Source organism: Notamacropus eugenii, chromosome 1, assembly GCF_028372415.1.
Source record: "Notamacropus eugenii isolate mMacEug1 chromosome 1, mMacEug1.pri_v2, whole genome shotgun sequence".
NCBI classification, from domain to species: domain Eukaryota; kingdom Metazoa; phylum Chordata; class Mammalia; order Diprotodontia; family Macropodidae; genus Notamacropus; species Notamacropus eugenii.
The window spans coordinates 655,900,383-655,921,605 of NC_092872.1; positions in this window are offsets into that span (position 1 = coordinate 655,900,383).

Here is a 21,223-nt window from a genome sequence, read left to right on the forward strand (position 1 = left end):
TAATGCAATAAACATTGTATGTAATAAAAGGTCATGTAATGATAGACCAAAAATTAATTGGAAACTAAATAATCTAATACCAAAGAAGGAGAGGGTTAAACAGCAAATTTTAGAAACAATCAACAACTTCATTCAAGAGGAAGACAGTAATGAGACAACTTACTAAATCTTTTGGGATACTGCAAAAGCAGTTCTTAGGGGAAGCTTTGTATCTTTGAATGCCTACATGAATTGAATAGAGAAAGAGGAGATCGATAAATTGGGCATGCAGCTGAAAAAGCTTGAAAAAGAACAAATTGAAAATTCCCAAGGTAACACCAAATTAGAAATACGGAAAACCAAAGGAGAGATTAATAAAATTGAAATTAAGATAACTATTGAAATAATAAATAAAGCATAGAGCTTGCTTTATGAAAAAACCAATAAAATTGATAAACCTTTCGTCAATTTTATTAAAAAATTAAGGAAGAAAACCAAATTACCAATATCAAAAATGAAAGGGGTGAACTCACTTCCAATGAGGAGAAAATTAAAACAATAATTAGAAATTACCTTACTCAACTTTATGCCCACAAATTCCACAATCTAAATGAGATGGAAGATTATTTTGAAAAATATAACTACCCAGATTAAGACAAGAGGAAGTTGAATACTTAAACAACACCATCTCAGAAAAAGAAGTTTAACAAGCCATTGATGAACTCCCTAGGAAAAAATCTCCAGGGCCAGATGGATTTACAAATTCTATAAAATATTTAAAGAACAGTTAATTCTAATGCTGTATAGACTGTTTGGGAAAATTGGGGAAGAAGAAGTCCTCCCAAACTCTTTTTATGATACAATTATGGTTTTGATACCTAAACCAGGTAGAGACAAAACAGAGAAAGAAAATTATAGACCCATTTCTCTAATGAATATAGATGCTAAAATTTTAAATAAGATTTTATCAAAAAGAATACAGCAGATTATCATGAGAATAATACAATATTATCAGGTAGCATTCATACTAGGAATACAGGGCTGGTTCAATATTAGGAAAACTATTAGTATTATTGATCATATCAACAACAAACCTAACAGAAAGCACATGATTATCTCAATAGATGCAGAAAAAACTTCTGACAAAATGTGACATCCATTCCTATTAAAAACACTGGAGAGCACAGGAATAAAGGGAATTTTCCACTAAATAATAATCAGTATCTATCTAAAACCTTGAGCAAACATTATATGCAATGGAAATAAGCTAGATGCATTTTCCATAAGATCAGGGGAGAAACAAGGACATCCATTATCACCATTATTGTTCAATATGGTGCTAGAAATGTTAGCTATACCAATTAGAGAAGATAAAGAAATTGAAGGAATTAAAATAGGCAAAGAAGAAACTAAGTTATCACTCTTTGCAGATCATATGATGATATACTTAGATAATCCCAGAAAATCAAGCTAAAAACTACTTGATATAATAAAGAACTTTGGCAAAGTTACAGGTTACAAAATAAACCCACACAAATCTGCATTTCTATATATTACTAACAAAGTCCAATAGCAAAAGAAAAAGAAACCCCATTTAAAGCTATGGTAGACACTATAAAATATTTACGATTCTACCTGCCAAAACAAATCCAGGGACTATATGAACACAATTACAAGACACCTTTTGCACAAATAAAGTCAGATCTAAGTAAGTGGAGAAACATCAGTTGCTCGTGGGTAGGCCAAGCCAATTCTACTTAAATTAATTTACTTATTTAGTGCCATACCAATCAAAGTATCTGACAATTATTTCCTGGAGCTGGAAAAAATAATATCATAATTCATCCAGAAGGACAAAAGGTCCAGAATAGAAAGGAAATTAATGAAAAGAAATACTAGAGAAGGTGATCTAGCTCTACCAGATCTCACATTGTGTTATAAAGCATCAATTATGAAAAGTGCTTGGTATTGCTTAAGAAACAGAAGGGTAGACAAGTGGAATAAGCTTGGTACTCAAGATATAGTAGGCAATGAATGTAGCAATGTCCTGTTTGATAAACCCAAGGACCTTAACTTCTGGGATAAGAACTCACTATTTCACAAGAATTGCTTGGAAAACTGGGTAATAGTGTGGCAGAACTAGGCATAGACCAATGCCTGAAACTGTATACAAGAATGAAGTCCAAATGGGTACATGATCTAGGGATAAAGGTTGATACTACGAAGAAATTGGTGGAGCAAGGAATAGTGTATTTATCAGATTTATGGAGAAGGGAAGAATTTCTGACTAAAGAAGAGATAGAAAGCATTATGAAGCATAAGATGGATAATTTTGATTACATTAAACTTAAAAGTTTTTGCACAACCAGAAAGAGATAGAAAGCATTATGAAGCATAAGATGGATAATTTTGATTACATTAAACTGAAAAGTTTTTGCACAACCAAACCCAGTGCATCCAAGATTCAGAGAGAAGCAGAAAACTGGAAAAGAATTTTGCAGTTAGTGTCAGTATTAAAGACTGTATTTGGAACTATGACTAAAGGGCTACAAAAATATGCATACCCTTTGACTCAGTAATATCGCTTCTAGGACTGTATCCCCAAGATATCAAAAAATGAGAAAGGGTCTCACATATACAAAAATATTTATAGAAACACTCTTTGTGGTGGCCAAAAACTGGAAATCAAAGGGATTCCCATCAATCGGCAGTGGCTGAATATGGTATATGAATGTAATGGAATACTGTTGTGCTATAAGAAAAGATGAACAGAAAGATTTCAGAGAGGCCTGGAAAGACTTATATGATATGATGGTGAGTGAAAGGGGCAGAACCAGGGTAACTTTGTGCACAGCAATGACTATAGTATGTGAGAGTTTTTTTGATTGACTTGGAACTTAATTGTAATGCAAGGACTTAAAAAAATTCCCAATGATCTTTTAAGGCAAAGTGCCTTCCACGTCCAGAGAAAGAACTATGGAATTCAACTACAGAATGCACCAGATCAAAATGTCACTATGACATTTTGGTTTGTTATATGACTTCTCCCATCCATTTTAATTCTTTTACACAGCATGAATATAGTGAAAATGTATTTAATAGGAATGTACGTGAAAAATCTATGTGAAATTGTATGCCATCTCAGAGAGGGAGGGAGGAAGTAGGGGGAAAAAAATCTAAGTTATATGGTTGTGATTGCAGAACACCAAAATCAATTAAATAGATAAAAAAATTTTAAAAAATTAAAAAAACATTAAGATTAAGAAAATTTCTATTCCCCAAGTAATCATGTGGCTGATGGATGAAAAGACAAACCTGGCAATTACAAAGCTGAATGTAAATTAACTGAGCTCTACAATTAAAAAAAAATATTAAATCCACCCTGCTTTTAATCAGTATTTCCCTTAATCTGCCCTCCCTTTTATCATTCCCTTTCCCTTTTCATTTTTCTCTTCCTTATTTCCCTGTTTGAAAAGTTACATTTCTATACTCAACTGATATGTGTTTGTATTCTTTCCTGTTGAACCAATTTTAACAAGAATGAAGTTAAAGCATTGTCCATCCCCACTGTTTTCCACTACACTGCAGAAGTTCTTCCTTGTGTGCTTGTATGTGAGAAAATATTCACATTCTGTCTCTTCCTTTCCCTTTTTTCCAGTGCATTCCTCTATCTTGCTAATTTAACTTTTTGTAGATCGTTCCTACATAATCAATTTCCATCCATGCCCTCTATCTATGTAAATTCCTTTTAACTATCATAGCAATGATAAAGTTCTTAAGATTCATATGTATCATCTTCTTGTATAGGAATATAAGCAGTTTAAATTTATTGAGACCTTTACAATTACTTTTTCATGTTTACTTTTTTATACTTCTCTTGCCTCTCATATTTTAATGTCAAATTTTCTATTCAGCTCTGGTCTCTTCATCAGAATGCTTGAAAGTTCTCTGTTTTGTTAAATATTCATTTTTCTCTAGAAAAGCTGTACTTATTTTTACTGAGTAAGTTATTATTGGTTGTAATTTTAGTTCCTTTGCCTTCCACAATATCATATTCCAAATCTGCCACTCCATTAACATGGAAGTTGCTTAATCTTGTGTGATCCTGACTGTGACTTCTCAGTAATTTGAACTGTCCCTTTCTGGCTTCTAGAAGCATTCTCTTTGTCTTGGGAGCTCTGAATTTTGTCTGTGAAATTCATGGGAGCTTTCATTTTGGGACCTTTTTCAGAGGTAATTGTTTGATTCTTTCCATTTCTATTTTATTTTTGTAGATCATTCCGACATGATCAATTTCCATCCATGCCCTCTATCTATGTAAGTTCCTTTTAACTGTCATATCATTCTTTTGATTTTGTTTGATTGTTTCTTGATGTTTCCACTTGCCCAATTCTAAGTTTCAAGAAATTATTTTTTTCATTGAGCTCTTCTATCTCCTTTTCTATTTGACCAATTCTATTTTTCTTTTATTAATTTTATAAATTTCCATGATCTGCAATTTTATTTCAACTCATTCACATAGATCTTATTATTTATCTCTCACTATATTTTATAACTCTGCATAGGATCACTGATTCACAGAATTTCAGAATGAGAAAGTTCATTTGTAGAAATCTAATTCAACTTATACATGAAAAACATTATTTTCAGCAAAACCATGAGTAATCAAGATTTTTCTTGAAGATCTCCACTGAAGAAAAACCTTTTACCTTGAGAAGAAGCTCATTTCATCTTTGCATAACTTTAATTAAGTCTTTCTTTACATCAAGCCAAACTCTTTCTAGTTCTTTCTGCTAAAGACAAATAGGACATTTGTAATCCTCCCTTAACATACCACTTCAGATATTTGAACATAGCAACTGTACCATCATCTATCATCCACTCTCTTTAGCCAGCTAAAAATCCTACTTTCTTTATCTGGCCTCTCTGAAAAATAATATTCTTGAGTGTCTTAGTCATTTAATTTTATCTTTTTTCTTTTAGATCTTCTTCAGGTTACCTTCCTGAAATGAGACATCCATAACTGAACAAAATGTTCCAGATATAGTCTGAGTACAGACAGAATTCAATAAGAGTATAGCTTCCATAATGTTGGAATATATGCCTCCATCAATGTAGCCAAAGAATTTGGGTTCCTTCTTGGCTATTATATAATACTTCTTACTCTTGTTTCCCTTATATTCACTAAAATTTCAATTTTTTTTTCTGGCAAGCTAGTGTATATTTATGCTTTATTCATCTTACACTGGTGAAGTATATTTTTAAAATCCACATATAAATCACATCTGCTCCAATCAAAATTGATAAACCTCAAATCAATTTGGCCCCAAATTCAACCTTGTCAGTGCCATTTAAAATTGTAACTGTTATCCAATGTGTTAGGTATCCCTTCCAACCTTGTGATAATGGAAAATTAGATTAGTAAGCAACTTTGATCATTTTCCAGGTCATTAAGACATTTTTAAAATAGTACTCAGGAAAGTACAAACCCTATGGGACTCCACTGGAGTCCACTTCTTAGCTGACCTAAAAACTTTAATGATTGCTTTTTAGGTCAAGTACTACCAGTTGCTTCCAAATCCATTGAATTTTAATATAAATTAACAAGCATATCTTCATTTTCCAATAAGAGCAGAATTAAAGAATACATCAACTGTACACCAAAGACTCTTATGACCTTTGATTTTTCATGAAGGAATAGTACAAATTGGTACCAATGGTAAAACTATAGTTTTTCATTGATTACTACGCTCAACTTATATTATAAATACATTCTAAAATTATGCTGTACCAATAACAGAAAACATGAAATACATGTTAATGTGGTGATGATCATAGCTATAATGATGATGATGTCAACAATAACATTTTGTATTAGGAGAAAAACAAACTTTTATTTTCTTTATGAAATTTCACATCAGAATACTTTTTGTCTCATAGGTGAGAAATAGTCTTTCATGATACATACAATTTTCATTGCTATTTGAGAAGATTTTTCATCATTTCCTATAATATTAATTATTTAAAGTTGAAATTCCCGGAAATCTACAATTATTTAACAGTCTTCCTTAGTGACTTAAAATTGGCGGTTTTGTCTCTTAGACCTCTGTGCATTAAAGATATCTATACTTTTGCTCATTTTCTCTGACGTTATTTCTATGTTTTGCTGAAGTATGATATTCAAGATTTATGTTTATTTCTTTTTGTGCTTTTCCCACTGAGAAACTTTCAATTTTCAGATTATCATGTAGTATGAAAGAATGTTTAGTAGTCATTGTTGCTGTTTTGTATACATCTAAAGTGTTGTTTGTGTGATTTTTTTTTCTTCTAACCCTTCCTAATATTTCTTCACTACATTTCTTCCCTACGTTGTCTCACTCTGTCTCTCTCATGGCCTACTCTGGAATAAAAGTTGATGTATTAATATTCTCCATTTCTTGTACTAAATGATCATTTCCCTTTACGTGGTATTTTAAAGCTCTAATTCCATTTCTTAACTTTTCTCTTGATTCTTTTATTAATATTTCAACCATTTTGGTATTTCTAGCAAGTTTTTCCCATCTCATTCCTTGAATTATTTATATTATTTATGTATTATTTATATTATATTATGTATCTTATTTATATATTATTATTGATCATTTATTTTATTATTTATATATATTAAATTATATTTATTTATATTATTTATATATTATTTATTTATATTTTTATATTATTTATATATATTAAATATAATTACTATGTAATTAGTACATATGTAATATATGCATAATTACTAGAATTATGTAATTTTAGTAATTATGCCATCATTATTCACTTTTATGGAAATTTATACTTGAATTATTTTATTTCATAATATTTCTTCATAATATCATGACTTTGTCTTTGCTTACTTATGTCCTCAGTCTCTGCGGTATTTTTGATGGATTTAGTTTATGAGGATTTCACTCTGATTTACTCCTATTGATGTTTGGCTTTGTTTAATACTCATTTTGGTATTTTGTTTTTAGATTGTCAATAAACATTATTAAGTTCTCACTCTGTGGCAGGCACTGGGGACATAAAGAAAAGCAAAAACCTAAACCTTGACCTTATGGAGTACATATTCTAATGTGCAGATAACAAAAAAAATCACCAAAATTTTCTATCTCATGCAAATGGAAATTAATAACAGAGGAAGGTCAGTAGCTGGGGGAAGAGGAGCAGATACTGGGAAATTACTCTTGGTAGTATTTAAACTGAGTCTTGAAGGATGCTGGAGAAGATAAGGTATGGAGTTAAAGAAGGAGAGTATTACAGATGTGGAAGAGAGCAAGTACAAATTCATCTCTCAGGCAAATGTTTTTATAAGTCACTGCTTGTGATTTCGCACAAAAAAGTTTAGATCAGTATATTGATAATGTATTTTTGCTTAATTTGAAGACCTTTTCCACCCATGAATAGGCCCATGAGACCTGCTCAAATTATGAGGAAGCCTAAGTCACATGTGGTGGAAGGAGCTTTCTGAACAAGCAGAACAGGAAGGGTGGGGCAGAACCAGGGGGGAATGAAAGCAGTTAGAGTGGAGGACAGAGAAGACACAGGTAGGAAGCCAACTAGGATTAGGATTGTTTGCTTGTGGGGAGATACAGGCACTTAGCCAGGATGGGGGTGGGAGTAGGAGGGGAAATTTTGGGAATGATATTATCCCTACAGTGATAATGTGCAATGACTTCTTAGTTACTATGATGGATTTGGCTTTCTGGTGTTGAGATTTGACTATCTGGTGTGTGAATAAATATTTTTCTTCTGCCTCCTATATAGAGAGTCTGTTACACTTTGCAATTGAGAACTATGCTGGGATATTCATAGTCGCTGTCAGTGCTCTGAATATTGTCTTGACAATAGAGTCACTTTCTGATTATCCCATCATTCTTGGGTATTTTCCCCTTTTCATACTTCTCTTGATTCTTGTGTTTGAAAGTCAAATTTTCTATTCAGTTCTGGTCTTTTCATCAAAAATGTTTGAAAATCCTCTATTTCATTGAATGACCATTTTTTTCTCCTGAAGTATTATACTCAGCTTTGCTGGGTAAGTGATTCTTGGTTTTAATCCTAGCTCCTTTGACTTGTGGAATACCATATTCCAAGCCCTTCAATCCCTTAACGTAGAAGCTGTTAGATCTTGTGTTATCCCAATTTAATTTCCACAATACTTGAATTTTTTGTTTCTGTCTGCTTGAAATATTTTTTTCCTTGATGTAGTACCTCTGGAATTTGGCTACAACATTCCTAGGAGTTTTTTCTTTTAGGATCTCTTTCAGGAGGTAATCAGGGGATTTTTCAATATTGATTTTACCCTCTGGTTCTAACATATCAGGAGAGATTTTCTTGATAATTTCATGAAAGGTGATGTCTAGGCTCTTTTTTTCATCATGGCTTTCAGGTAATCCCATAATTATTGAATTGTCTCTCCTGGATCTGTTTTCCAGGTCTGTTGTTTTTCCAATGAGATATTTCACATTGTCTTCTATTTTTTTCATTGTTAAGGTTTTGTTTTGCAATTTCTTGGTTTCTGATAAAGTCAATAGCTTTCATCTGCTCCATTCTAATTTTTAAAGAACTCTTTTCTTCTGTGAGCTTTTGAACCTCCCTTTCCATTTGGCTAATTCTGCTTTTTAAAGCATTCTTATCATTGACTTTTTGAACCTCTTTGGCCATTTGAGTTAATCAATTTTAAAGGTGGTATTTCTTCAGCATTATTTGGGTCTCCTTTAGGAAGCTATTGACTTGTTTTTCATTATTTTCTTGCATCACTCTCATTTCTCTTCCCAATTTTTCCTCCACCTCTATTACTTGATTTTCAAAATCCTTTTTGAGCTCTTCCATGACCTGAGACCATTGCATATTTATTTTGGAGGTTTTGGATGCAGAAGCCTTGACTTTTAGGTCTTCCTCTGATGGTGCATATTGTTCTTCCTTATCTGAAAGGATGGAAGAAAACACCTGTTTACCAAAAAGTAACCTTCTATAGTCTTACTTTTTTCCATTTTGGGGGCATTTTCCCAGCCAGTTACTTGACTTTTCCATCCTTTTTCAAGTGGAGGGTATACTCTAGGGACCTGTAATTTCTCAGTTCCTCCATTGTGGAGGAGTTTACTCCTCTCTTGGCCTGGGCTCTGGTCTGGAACCAACCACAAGCTTTTTTGCCCAGTATCTGAGAGTAGAATTCCCTCTCCAGAGCCTTTCCCAACTCCACCACACCAGTCAGCAGTCCTCCCTACCTCAGGGCCCCCACTCAGGGCTGAGATTCAGATTGTCTGCTCGATTCTCCCAGGGTCTTCAGGCCAAGCCCTCCAAATGGATGCTGCCACTGCCTGGGGCTGGGGCCAGACTTTGCCTTCTCACCCAAGTGAAAGAGCTTTCTCACTGACATTTGAAGCTGTCTGTGGCGTTTTGTGGGTTGAGAAATCTGGGAACCATAGCTGCTGCCTAAAGATCCTGCCCCCTGAGGCCTGCTCAAGTCCTAATTGAGCCATGCCACATGGCTAAGGTTGAACTGTGCTCTACACCTGGAGTGATAGACCTTTTCTGCTGGCCTTCCAGCGTGTCTTGGGCTAGAAATCTCTTTCACTCTGTCTTTTTGTGGCTTCTCCTGCTCTAGAATTTGTTTAGAGTCATTTTTTTTTACAGATATTTTATGGGCTGTGTGGGGGAGAGCTTCTACAGGTCTGTCCTTCTATTCCACCATCTTGGCTCCACCCTCACCATGGTATTTTGAAGGTAGGAAGGGGATTTTGATTTAGACATAATTAGTCACTCAGTCATCATAGCAGATCTCTTTTTAATAGGTAGAAATATTTAAATTTAATTGAAATTCATATGTAGTAAACTTAAATGGAGTCTTTGAACCTAGGAAGAGCACTTTCATTCATTTAGTAAAAATAACGGATTTATAATTTAACATGCATTCAAATCCCAGTTATTATTTTTAAGAACTGTACAATATTTTTCAAGTTGCTTGAGCTTTCCTAGCTTCAGAACTCAGCAGTCCTACCCCACCCCAAAAGAAAAGTTTTGTGCTATAAGATCTCCATTGTTGCTTTCAGTCTTGTCACATTGAACCATTTAATGATTACAGGCAAAGCTTGAAGTGTTTGATGTAATTCAGCTTTGCCCCAAGATAATTCCAGAGAGCCATAAGAATGTTAATGACTTCAGTTCTTGGAGACCATATGTTAGATTAAAGATAGCCTCCCCTGGTTAGAGGAGCACAAGTAACTCCTTTTTCTGACTACAAATATTTAAATAATTGGCAAATAATTGCTGCTCAACTTCTACAAAGATTTGGAGAGAATTTGGAGGCAATGTACACACACATGCATTTTAAGTGTATCATATCTGAATAAATATATATTTCATCTTTTTATATTTAAATATGTGATATGTGAATAAACATATACTTCATCTATATATGCATGTATACATATTATACCTGTAATGTGTGTATGTGTACACATACTTACATATGTATTTTCACTTTAAATATATTGTATATAGGTATGTACATATATGTGTTATATAAATGTATACTTTATATGTATGCATAAGCATATGTGTATATATTACACATGTGTACTTGCCTATGTATATTATATACATATATGTATATGTGTGTGCATATATTTTCATTTTAAATATATGTGTATATACTTTTATATATGTATACATATATGTAAATATGTCTGTGGGAAAGAAGAAGGAAGGAAGGAAGGAAAGAAGGAAGGAAGGAAGGAAGGAAGGAAGGAAGGAAGGAAGGAAGGAAGGAAGGAAGGAAGGAAGGAAGAAGGAAGGAAGGAAGAAAGAGAGGAAAGGAGGGAGGGAGGGAAGGAGGAAGGAAAAGAAAGAAGGAAAGAAGTTTGGTCATTGCAAACACTGCTCACTCAGAAAATGATGGATGAGCTGGATTTGAATCAAGGAACTTCAGTGAAGAAAAGAAAGCCATTCCTTCAGTATAATCACATGGTTTACTGAAGACTATATTTTATAGGACTGATTTTTCTACTCTGGGGCCAGTAGTTGGATGAACACAATTGATGTTCTCAATATTAATAATGAGATCTAAGCAAAAAGCTCCATCACCATATTTACCCAGAAGCTACTTCTGGATCTACAAATTACCTTCATACTCCAGCTCCGGAGATCTATTGAGAAAAAAAGCCCTGTAGAGGAATATCACTTTCCTGAGATATAGCAGACATGAAATACAGAGCAAGTTTATTCATAATACTTGGGGATTGATCATTTAAGGTTTTATTAAGAAGTCCTTAACTCTTCCAGCATCCAGAGTTGTTACTCTGAATAACCTTCTCCATAATACTGAGAAATGATTGGCCAGTATCAGTATAAATGAATTATCTTTGAGTTCCTGACTGAGTCCTTTCAGTTAAAACTAATGGAAAAGGTCTCAGATGAACAAAGTGGTGGATGCACTTCATTAACTAGAGTAAATAGTCAGTTAACAACCAAACCCTTGTGAAAGAGTAATCAGCTTATTCTTCTCACCATAGATTTTTATTATTCTCAGTTCAATTAAAGAATTACTAACTCAGCTCTGTGGGCTCAGATATGATGATGTGATTGGGCAGAAGAAATTCTGTCATGCAGCAACTTGTAATCATCTTCAAATCAATACATTATATCATCAAAGTTTGAGAAGTCTAGTCTCCATGGTTTTTACATGTCACCACTCTCAATGAAGTTCCTCTGTGGTTTTTTCTTTGGTAATGACAGTGCTGTCAAGTTTTAGAATCATCTCTGTATTATTTCAAAAATGATAATTCCTGATTTTCTATAAAAGGCTTTTTATTACATTATGCAAAGAAAAATCTCATTATTCCTTTGCAGTTGGGGCCATTAAATTTCCTACTTGCCTTCTTTCAAATATATTGAATCTCCTGTCAGCTTTTGGAACAATTTTTGTGAAGAAAACCTTTTCCTGTTAAGGTTCAAGTTTCCTTAGAATAGTGGTTTTTTTAAAAAAAGGCTAGATTTTAATTTTTTTTTTCCTTTTCAAACTTTTACTTTAAATTGGGCAACAGGCTGGTCTTCTACATATTGTTTCAACTCAACTCTTTTCTTCTCTACTCTCAGCTTTACCTATTTATATGTTGAATGCCTAATCTGACTGTTACTTAAATTTCAGAAAAATAGTACTTAAAAGAAAGAGGAGGAAAATTACTACAAATCCAATTTGCCTGTCCCTTAGTTACTCCTTAGTCCCACAATACTTCTTTTCCATTACCATATACCTTCATTTTCTGTCTCACAAGTAACATCTTAAATGACAAACTGCCTACAAAACCTAAAACAAGTTTTAGCTCTATAGTTTGAAAATTTATCGACATGAATGACAAAGTAGTCATGGATGTCATATTTATTATTTTTGAAGAAAGGAAGAGATAATGATGCAATCATATTATTGATTTTTCATATTCAAGGAGAATTTAGTGAAGGACACTTTTATGGAGTGATATTACTTTTTATTCCCTAGCTAGTAAAAATAACTAGGATGGTCCACCTATTTCATCCTCAACATATTGCATTTTTTTTGCCTTGTCTTAATTCAAATTTATTCAGTCCGGTCTTTTCAAGTCAATCCAGTTCAATGAATATTTTTGATCAATTACTATTTGAAGGTACTGATGCTCACCATAATTCCCTATGATTGTATATATCTGATTAATTAATCAATGAAATAATTTATAGTCTATCTACTCTATACTCCTTTGTATTCAACCTGAAGATTGAAGTCAATTGCTCCATAACTGAACTTCCAAATGAAGAAGAGGTTTTGAGGGCCATTAGGTTCCTTTCACGTGGCAAAGCACCTGGTGCTGATTCTATTCCAGGTGAGATTTATAAGGTAGGGGGACATTGCTCACACAAAAACTGACTGAAATTTTCCAGGTTATATGGCAAGAGGAGGTTATCCCCCAGGAGTTCAAGGATGCCTCCACTGTCCATCTTCATAAGGGTAAAGGGAATAGATTGTCCAGAAACAATCACAGGGGCAACTCTCTCTTAGTCATTGCTGCCAAAATTCTTGCTAGAGTGCTTCTTAGTAGGCTGATCCTTCACTTGGAAGATGGTCATGTACCTGAGAGCCAGTGTGGCTTCAGAAAGGGCTGAGGAGCAGTCTGTGGTGTTTGCTGCCCAACAACTCCAGAAGAAATGTCAGAAGCAGAACAAAGGTCTATACACAACGTTTGTAGACCTGACCAAAGCCTTTAACACTGTTAGTCATGAGGGCTTATGGAAAATTATGTCAAAATTTGGTTGCCCAGAGAAGTTCATCAATATTGTGCATTAATTTTATGATTGCATTTTTGCCCACATGTGATGCTTTACTATTTGACCTTGTAAAATTTCTTTTAGACTTTGTTTTTGCTAATTTTTGTCAAGAAGATTAAAAATAAGGAAAATCAGCAATGACAAAATCCTCCCACAAATAAACTCAAATCATGTAGTTAGAGATTTTAGATAATCATACATAGAGTGGTTCACTGAGGTAAACATAATCAAATGCACAGTGGAATCAGGCTGGCTTAACGGCAACCAAAATAAAGTAGAGTTAAAGAAGAGTAACAAACTGAATGTGTCAACAGCATGGCATTAGGAAAGCATTCACAAGTGCCACCCTGAGTTTTATTGCAAAAAGTAAGGTAGTTATTTCACTTGACTCAGTCTGGCAAGCCTTCAATTTGTAAACACACCTCCAAGTAGGGCACTGTAATTCAAATAAACCCTTTGGAATGAAGCCACAATAGTATGGAAACAAAGAGATTTGATAAATGATAACTCTAAGAAATGGTGCAGTTTCTCTAAAAGAATACTAGGTTTTGAGGATTTATCCCAAGTGCATGAAAATGTCCTTAGCAGGGTCCGTGATGCTCCCCACCTCTCTATATACAAAATGAACTACAAACTACATAAATTAGTGGGTTTTTTTTTGTTTTGGTTTTTAGGAATTATTATAGTTAAGCTATGTTGATGATATGTTAGTTTACAAAATAACCTACTCTGATTAGGGCTTAAAAATCATTTGCCTCAATACAAATACTGCCTTCAGCCCTGTGTGATTCGGGCTGATTTCCAGGATTGAGTGGGGAGTGGAAAATGCAAATCTTGGGATTGTGTAATGGAGAGGAAACTTTAGGCTTAAATTCTCCAGTGTTTTACTTTCCCATGTTGTCAGAAGGTCATGAGCTCATGGTGCAACAGGTTAAATCCCCCTACACATTTAAGGATTTATTTGCTTCCCATTTGTTAGCTTTTGTGTGTCAAGATTAAGAAATAAGGGCCTCATATGTATCATGGTCATCACTTAGGAGACCTAGTCCTACCATGGGTTAGATCAAGTTCTTCTCTTAGCTTACTTCAAAATTATATATATTTCAAAGTTAGCTTACTTCAAAATTCAAAATTATTATATTCAAAATTATATATTTCATTAGTGAAAACTAATTTTACCTAGGGGTCTTATTATTAGTTTGCCTTTCTTACTGGTGGAACTCTTGAAATATCAAGATCATCAGAGTAGAATTTACACAGAACAAAACTCTTCTAATCAACTGTAGGATTAGGCTTGTGAGTAGCCCCTTTATTCCCTGCCTAGGAAAGAAGGAACGAAAAAGGCAAGGAAGGAAGGAGCAAGGGAGGGAAAGAGAGGAAGAGGGAGAGAGAAGGGAAAGAAAAGAAGTACCAGAGCTAGCTTCTTTCCTCTCACCTGCCGTGTGAATGCGTCTTCATCTTCCCAACAGACAACAAAATCTCTTTTCAGATTTCTACCTGCTGCCATCAGACATATTTTTATTGACTAGCTTATTTTTCTATAACCTAAGTAAAGGACACAGATTCACGAATAATAACAAGAATGGAAAGCAATTAAAGAACAAATCATTTATGAAGAAACACCCACCTAAGCTGATATAGAATAGAGCTGGCTTCTTCCCCTAAACTCTGCTGTCAGTCACAATGTGGAAAACAGGAAGAAACTGTGTGCCAGTTTAGCAGAGATAAGGGCTCTGGGGTAATTCCCCTTTAACAGCCCAAAAAGGGTCAATGTAATTGGGAGATGGAGGAAGCAAAGCTTTCCAGAGGTACTCTAGAGTTTCATCACCATTCTTCATCAGACCTCATCGGGAGGAAGGATCATCCATCAACTTTCCATTCCTATTTTCTACCTGCATGCTCATGAAGGAAGGATCCTGGAGTCATAGCCTAGATATCAGAAACATTGCTCAAAGTTGCCCTCCAAAAATTTCTCTGAGTAAGAAGATAATTTCAGGTCCAGTATCCCAGGACGCCTCTAAAAAACTGTCAAAAAATAAAACAGGTTCAAAGATGTCACCAAAGAGGAGAATTCCAAGCTGGCATCTAATAAAGGCTCTAATCTTTGTAGTGGTACTTACAATAAAATGAGATCATAAGTTCATAAACTTAGAGCTGGAAAGAAAGGAAACAAGCATTTATTAAGTTTTGACCATGAACCAGCCATTCTACTGTCACACACACACATACACACACACATATATACACATATTGATACATATTTGAGTACTTATATGTGTAATACATACACATAAAGAGATGTATTACTACCATTATAATATTAATATAATATACAATTGCTACTGCTATACTCGTTTTAGAGTTTTTGAAGACTGAGGCAGAGTTTAAGAAATTGCTTCTGGTCAAACAACAAGAGTTTCAAGCTAGATTTTAACTAAGGTTTTCTTAACTCCATGTCTAATATTCAATTGCCACCTAATTGCCTCTGGAAGAAGATCTTAATATCATGTAGATAAGGAAACTGAGACCAAAAGATGATAAATAATATGAAAGTCGGTCATAGATATGAAAAAAATGACAGGCGAGATTAATATCCATTCACTATATCCCACCCATGCTATGTTTCCCCTCACCCTACCTAATGACCCACCCTTTTGTGGCACTTGATTAATGATTTCCTTTTGTAGCTAGTTCTTCGGTTAATTCAGATAGTACTTAACTCCTCTTGACATTATGTTATATGTAGTCTTTGTTGTTGTTTACAAATTAGTTAACTGTGGAAGATCTTCCCAACATGAAAGACCTTTTTCTTTAGTTCTTTTAGTACCTTGGGGGTACCAATTATTTGTTCATCCCAACTGACATCCCAAATTATTGCCTGTCTGCAATGTCATTCCAATATACACATATTAATGGTCTGATTCTACAAGCCACTGATGTAGCTGTATGTTAACATCTATACAACATGTTTGACTCTTCTCCTCTGATATTTCCTAGCAATAATAATATCATGAAGACTGATGTATAACATTTTACTTCCACCCTTAGCAACGTGAATAAAGGAATCTCTAAAGGAACTTACTGGTTGGTGAAACTAAACAATTAAGTACCAGAATCCATTTGAAACAGCATGCTTGTTGTTCACCTCCATGACTTGGCCGTTTGCCTAAATGAAACAACATATTCATTCAGGCAAAAAAGAAAACAAAACTGAGTTTACTGAGGAACCATAGAAGCATGACAGCATATATATTATTGCAATTATTTTTTGCTCTGTGTGTGTGTGTGTGTGTGTGTGAAACAAAACACAGACACAAACACACACACAAGATAAAAACAAAAACAAAAACTTCCTTCCTTGCCAGAGTTTCACAGATCAATTTCCTGTTCCTAGGCCACTGTTTGCTATTGTCACAAGCTGGCAGGCTATGAGGAAAAGGAATGAAACAGGAGTTGAAAAACAAGGGATTTCTTTTTCTCCTCCCCTCTCCTTTCCTGATTAGTGACAGCTTCCTTTTCTGTCAGAACCAGGTGCTGCCCATACAAAATAAGAACTCAGTGAAATAAAGATGCAGCTTTATTCCAGCTAATATGTATTTAAAGGAGTAGAACAAGGCTTAATACATTCCCAATTTGCTAGAGATTGACAGTGGAAAGTCTCATAATAATTGTTATATTTCTTACTTTCTTCTATGAATAGTTTCTTCTTCTTTAAATAGGATCCAACAAGCTAAAAAATATCCCAAGGCATTATCAGTTTAAAAAAAATACTTTTAATTCTAAAGAGGAAGTAAAACTCAAGGTTTATAATAACCGGAAGTACTGCCTTCTTTTTCACTTTCTGAATTCCATTTCTGAAAACTGCATAAAATATTGTCTAGGCAATTGTACAACCTTTATTCCTACTCCAGATGTCTACTTTAGCTCCTTTATCATGTTGGTGGTTTGTGGGTAAAGGTCAAAACAAAACCAATGGTCATCATCGTCATCATCATCATCATCATCATGATAATCAATTAGAATTTTAACATTTGCAAAGTGCTATATAAATATAAATTTACATTTATTCTACACTATATCATAACTGGAGTATTTTATCCTTATCCAGCTTTCAATTTTTTTCAGGTACCTATGTTACTGAGGTTCCAAGAAGAAAGATTTTGAAAATGACATTGCCTATTCTCTCTATTACTCTTATCTATTCTGCTTGCATCTCTACTTTCCTAGGTTGCATTAGTTTTAGAATCTTCTACACATTTTGCATAGAGTACCTAGACAGCACCCACAAAATAGTTATTTAAGAAGGATATTTAATGAAGACTCAGAAATATAAAATTTAGGGGAAATTAATCAGTATTAAAAACAAAAAAAATTAATAGAAATTGAACTACCTAGCATATGAACTATCAGGAAAGACTATTACATAACAAATGGGTATACAATTTCATTCACAATTATTGCCATACAACAAATATAGATTCATTAAAGGATGTAAGATTCAAAATTGTTCCTGGAAAGAATTCAATTGTTTAATACCTTTCCTAGACCCAATGAGGGCATACCTAGATACCTACAGAGAATTCTGAATGCCTCTTAGGGAGAGAGAAAAAGAAAAGCATCAAAAAATAAAACTACTTATTGCTTCTTTATCAGAAGAGTAAGCTTTTATCCACTATTATTCATTATTGAAATTAGGGCTTCTCTATATTGTGTCTTTCAGAAGAGGACAAAGGCCATATTACAAAAGAATCTTCCATATCATATAAGATTACATATCATATATATCATAGTATATGTAACATTCTTCATAATATTCCCAAGAATCTGATTCTATTATTATGACTGAGAAAAAGGGCAAAAATGGACTAATAATAGCTAGCATTTATATAGTGAGAACAATATGCCAAGCATTGTCCTAAGAGCTATATCAATATTGTCCCATTTGATCTTCACAATCTCAGAAGTTAGAGGTTATTATTATCCCAATTTTATAATTGAGGAACTGAGGCAGAGGTTAAGAAGCTTATACAAATTTACACAGTTATGACATATCTGAAGATTTTAACTCAGGTCTTCCTACCTCTAGGCTCATAGCTCTATCTACAGAACCACCTAGCTACATCAAGTTCAATGTTAAAGATTTTAGAAGAGCTGTCTTGTGCTCTTCCACTATCTCCAATTAGATTACTTCACAAAATTCCTTATCTTGTACTGTCTACTCCTATGGTGAGTCAATACCTTCTCAACATTCCAACTTCTTCTAGTCAAGATGTGAGTTCTAAATAAGAACTATTCCTTAAAGAAATCTCCCTTTTGGGTCCTGATTTATTCAATACCGTTATTTTTTTAATAGAGATAGCTACCATAGTTAGGTAACTGAGTGGATAGAGTGCTGAGTCTGGAGTCTGGAGTTCAAATCTGACATCAGACACTTACTAGCTATGTGACCCTGGACAAGTCACTTAATTCTATTTGCCTCAGTTTCCTCACCTGAAAAATATGCTGGAGAAGGAAACGGCAAATGACTCCAATATCTTTGCAAAGAAAACCACGAATGATGTCATAAAGAGTTGGACACAACTTATAGATTAAACAACAATGAATAAAACCATAGTAATAATAGAAAGTCACCCTTTAGATCCTGCGGCATCTTTGATTACAGTGTATGCAATGATCACAGTGGTTCACCCTAAGTTGGGGAAGGAATGGAAAATACATTTTTTTACTAATTAAACATAGAGAAGATGTGATCTACCAACTACCACCAGCAAGGACCATATGACTATGGAGGCTTCACAGTTATTTGTAAAATTTTCATTTCTCTTCCAAATTTCCTAGTTCTAGTCTTTGACATTTACTGGTGTTTGCACAGAAAAGATAATAGCAAAATGTCCTAAGTCTTACTTCACAATTACATTTTTCATTTCAATGACAAGTTTGTAGTTGTTTCTTACTTTCCCTATGATTACTTCAGGCCATAGCTCTCTGAGGACGCAAATAATAGAATGTTAGATCTGGAAGATACTGTAAAGAAGATCTAATTCAGCATCCATTTTGTAGGTGAGCAAACTATACTTGGAAAAATACAATAACTAACATGCCCTGGGTAAGACAGATAATATGAAGCAAAGCACTATATGAATCTAGGTCTTCTCACTTCAAGACTTTCCACTAAACTTACCAATAGATATATTTCAAAGTATCTACTATATACAATGTAATATGCTAAGGGGTCTGTACTTGAGGTATGACCATAAATTATGGAGACTAGGCTATTTTTGAAAATCAAAATACAAAACATTTCATCATTTCACACCACCTCTGCCATTAACATTCAGTGCCTTAAGACATTTGGCTATATTTCTGTTAAATATCAGAAGAATACTGCAAAGATGAGTAGAAAGTAAGAGATATGAGTGGAATAGGGTATATCTCTGTAAGGCAAACTTTACAAAGGAAGCTAAAATTGAAATAGGTATGTAGTGTGAGTATGATTTAAATAGCTGGCCAAAGGACATCCTCTAGGAAAAAACAATGTGAGCAAACACTAATAGGAATATATAAAGTATTTTCAGGAAATTGATTAGTTTGGCTCAGAGAGATCACTGTTGAATAACCATGGGAGATAAGACTAGAATCAATGGTTTTTGAGAACTGTAAATGCCAGAGTAAGGAATTTGAGCTGTTTCTTATACACAAGGTGAAAGCATTGGAGATTTTGTGATAAAAAATGAATATACATGGAAGAGATGTAGTTACTGAGTAGATAACAGAATCTTACTGAATTTCTCCAGGTAGTTAAAGTAACTGATTTCCAGAAAACAAATTTGCTAATTTTTGCAAAGATTTTCTGAGGACAATGAAGATAAATGATTATATTATACATTATAGGAGTAGGGAAAAGTATCTGGTTTTGTTCTGCATAGCACACATGTATGTCTGTATGTACATACACATATGGATGTATTGTACGTATTTCTGTGTATGTTTTTAGTGGAAAAATGCTGTGGTTATTAGACATCAGATGTCATGATGTTTTGGTTCTTTTCTGGGCTTCATCAATATTCAGTTGTTTTACTTTGGATAACTGATGTCTCAGTGCTTTTTCTATAAAATGGAGATAATGCTATGATACATGAATACCTCAAATTAAGTAATGTTTATGAAGTACTTTGAAAAGTAGAAAATCTTATAAAATTAAATTTATTCATATCATCTTTATTACTAATAGTCTGTACTGAAAATTCTCAGATAAATCCGAATAGCAGGATTGTTAATTTTGTCTTGAAGATTTAGTCAGTGGATCAAGAGTTCTGGCAGGTTCTATAGCTTGTGAAAACTTCAAATTCAGTCCTGAAAGTAGATTATATTTACTCCCCAAAGGCTCAAAGTAGGTGAATTTCAAAGAGATCAATATCAATGTTTAAACATTGGGTGTAGACAAAATAATTCAAACAGAAATATTCACTTAGATATAGAGATGGAAAACTGCCTTGTCAAAGTGAGTGGTCAGAGCTGTGAAATCACTAATCCTTGAGAAAATTGTCACTGTGGTAAACAAAATTAAAATAATATAATGGTGCTCACATATCATGTTACCATTAACAAGGGATCATGGTTTAGTTTTTCAGTATACTTGCCTTTATTTTATTCCTAATAGGTTAAAGATACTATTGATGATTGTGGTCTTTTAATGGTGTTAGAGGGTCATGAATTTAGAGAACATAGGGACCTTTAAAGGTGATCAAGTCAAATCTCTTGATTTTAAAGATGAGGAAACTGAGTCCCAAAGCAGTTATGACTAATTAAGAGAGTGATAGATGATAGGTATTTCTGGTCAGTATTCCAATGCCGTGAGCAGTGATGTTGTTTCTTCAATCCCTTCAGCTCCCATATATCAGTGGCATTC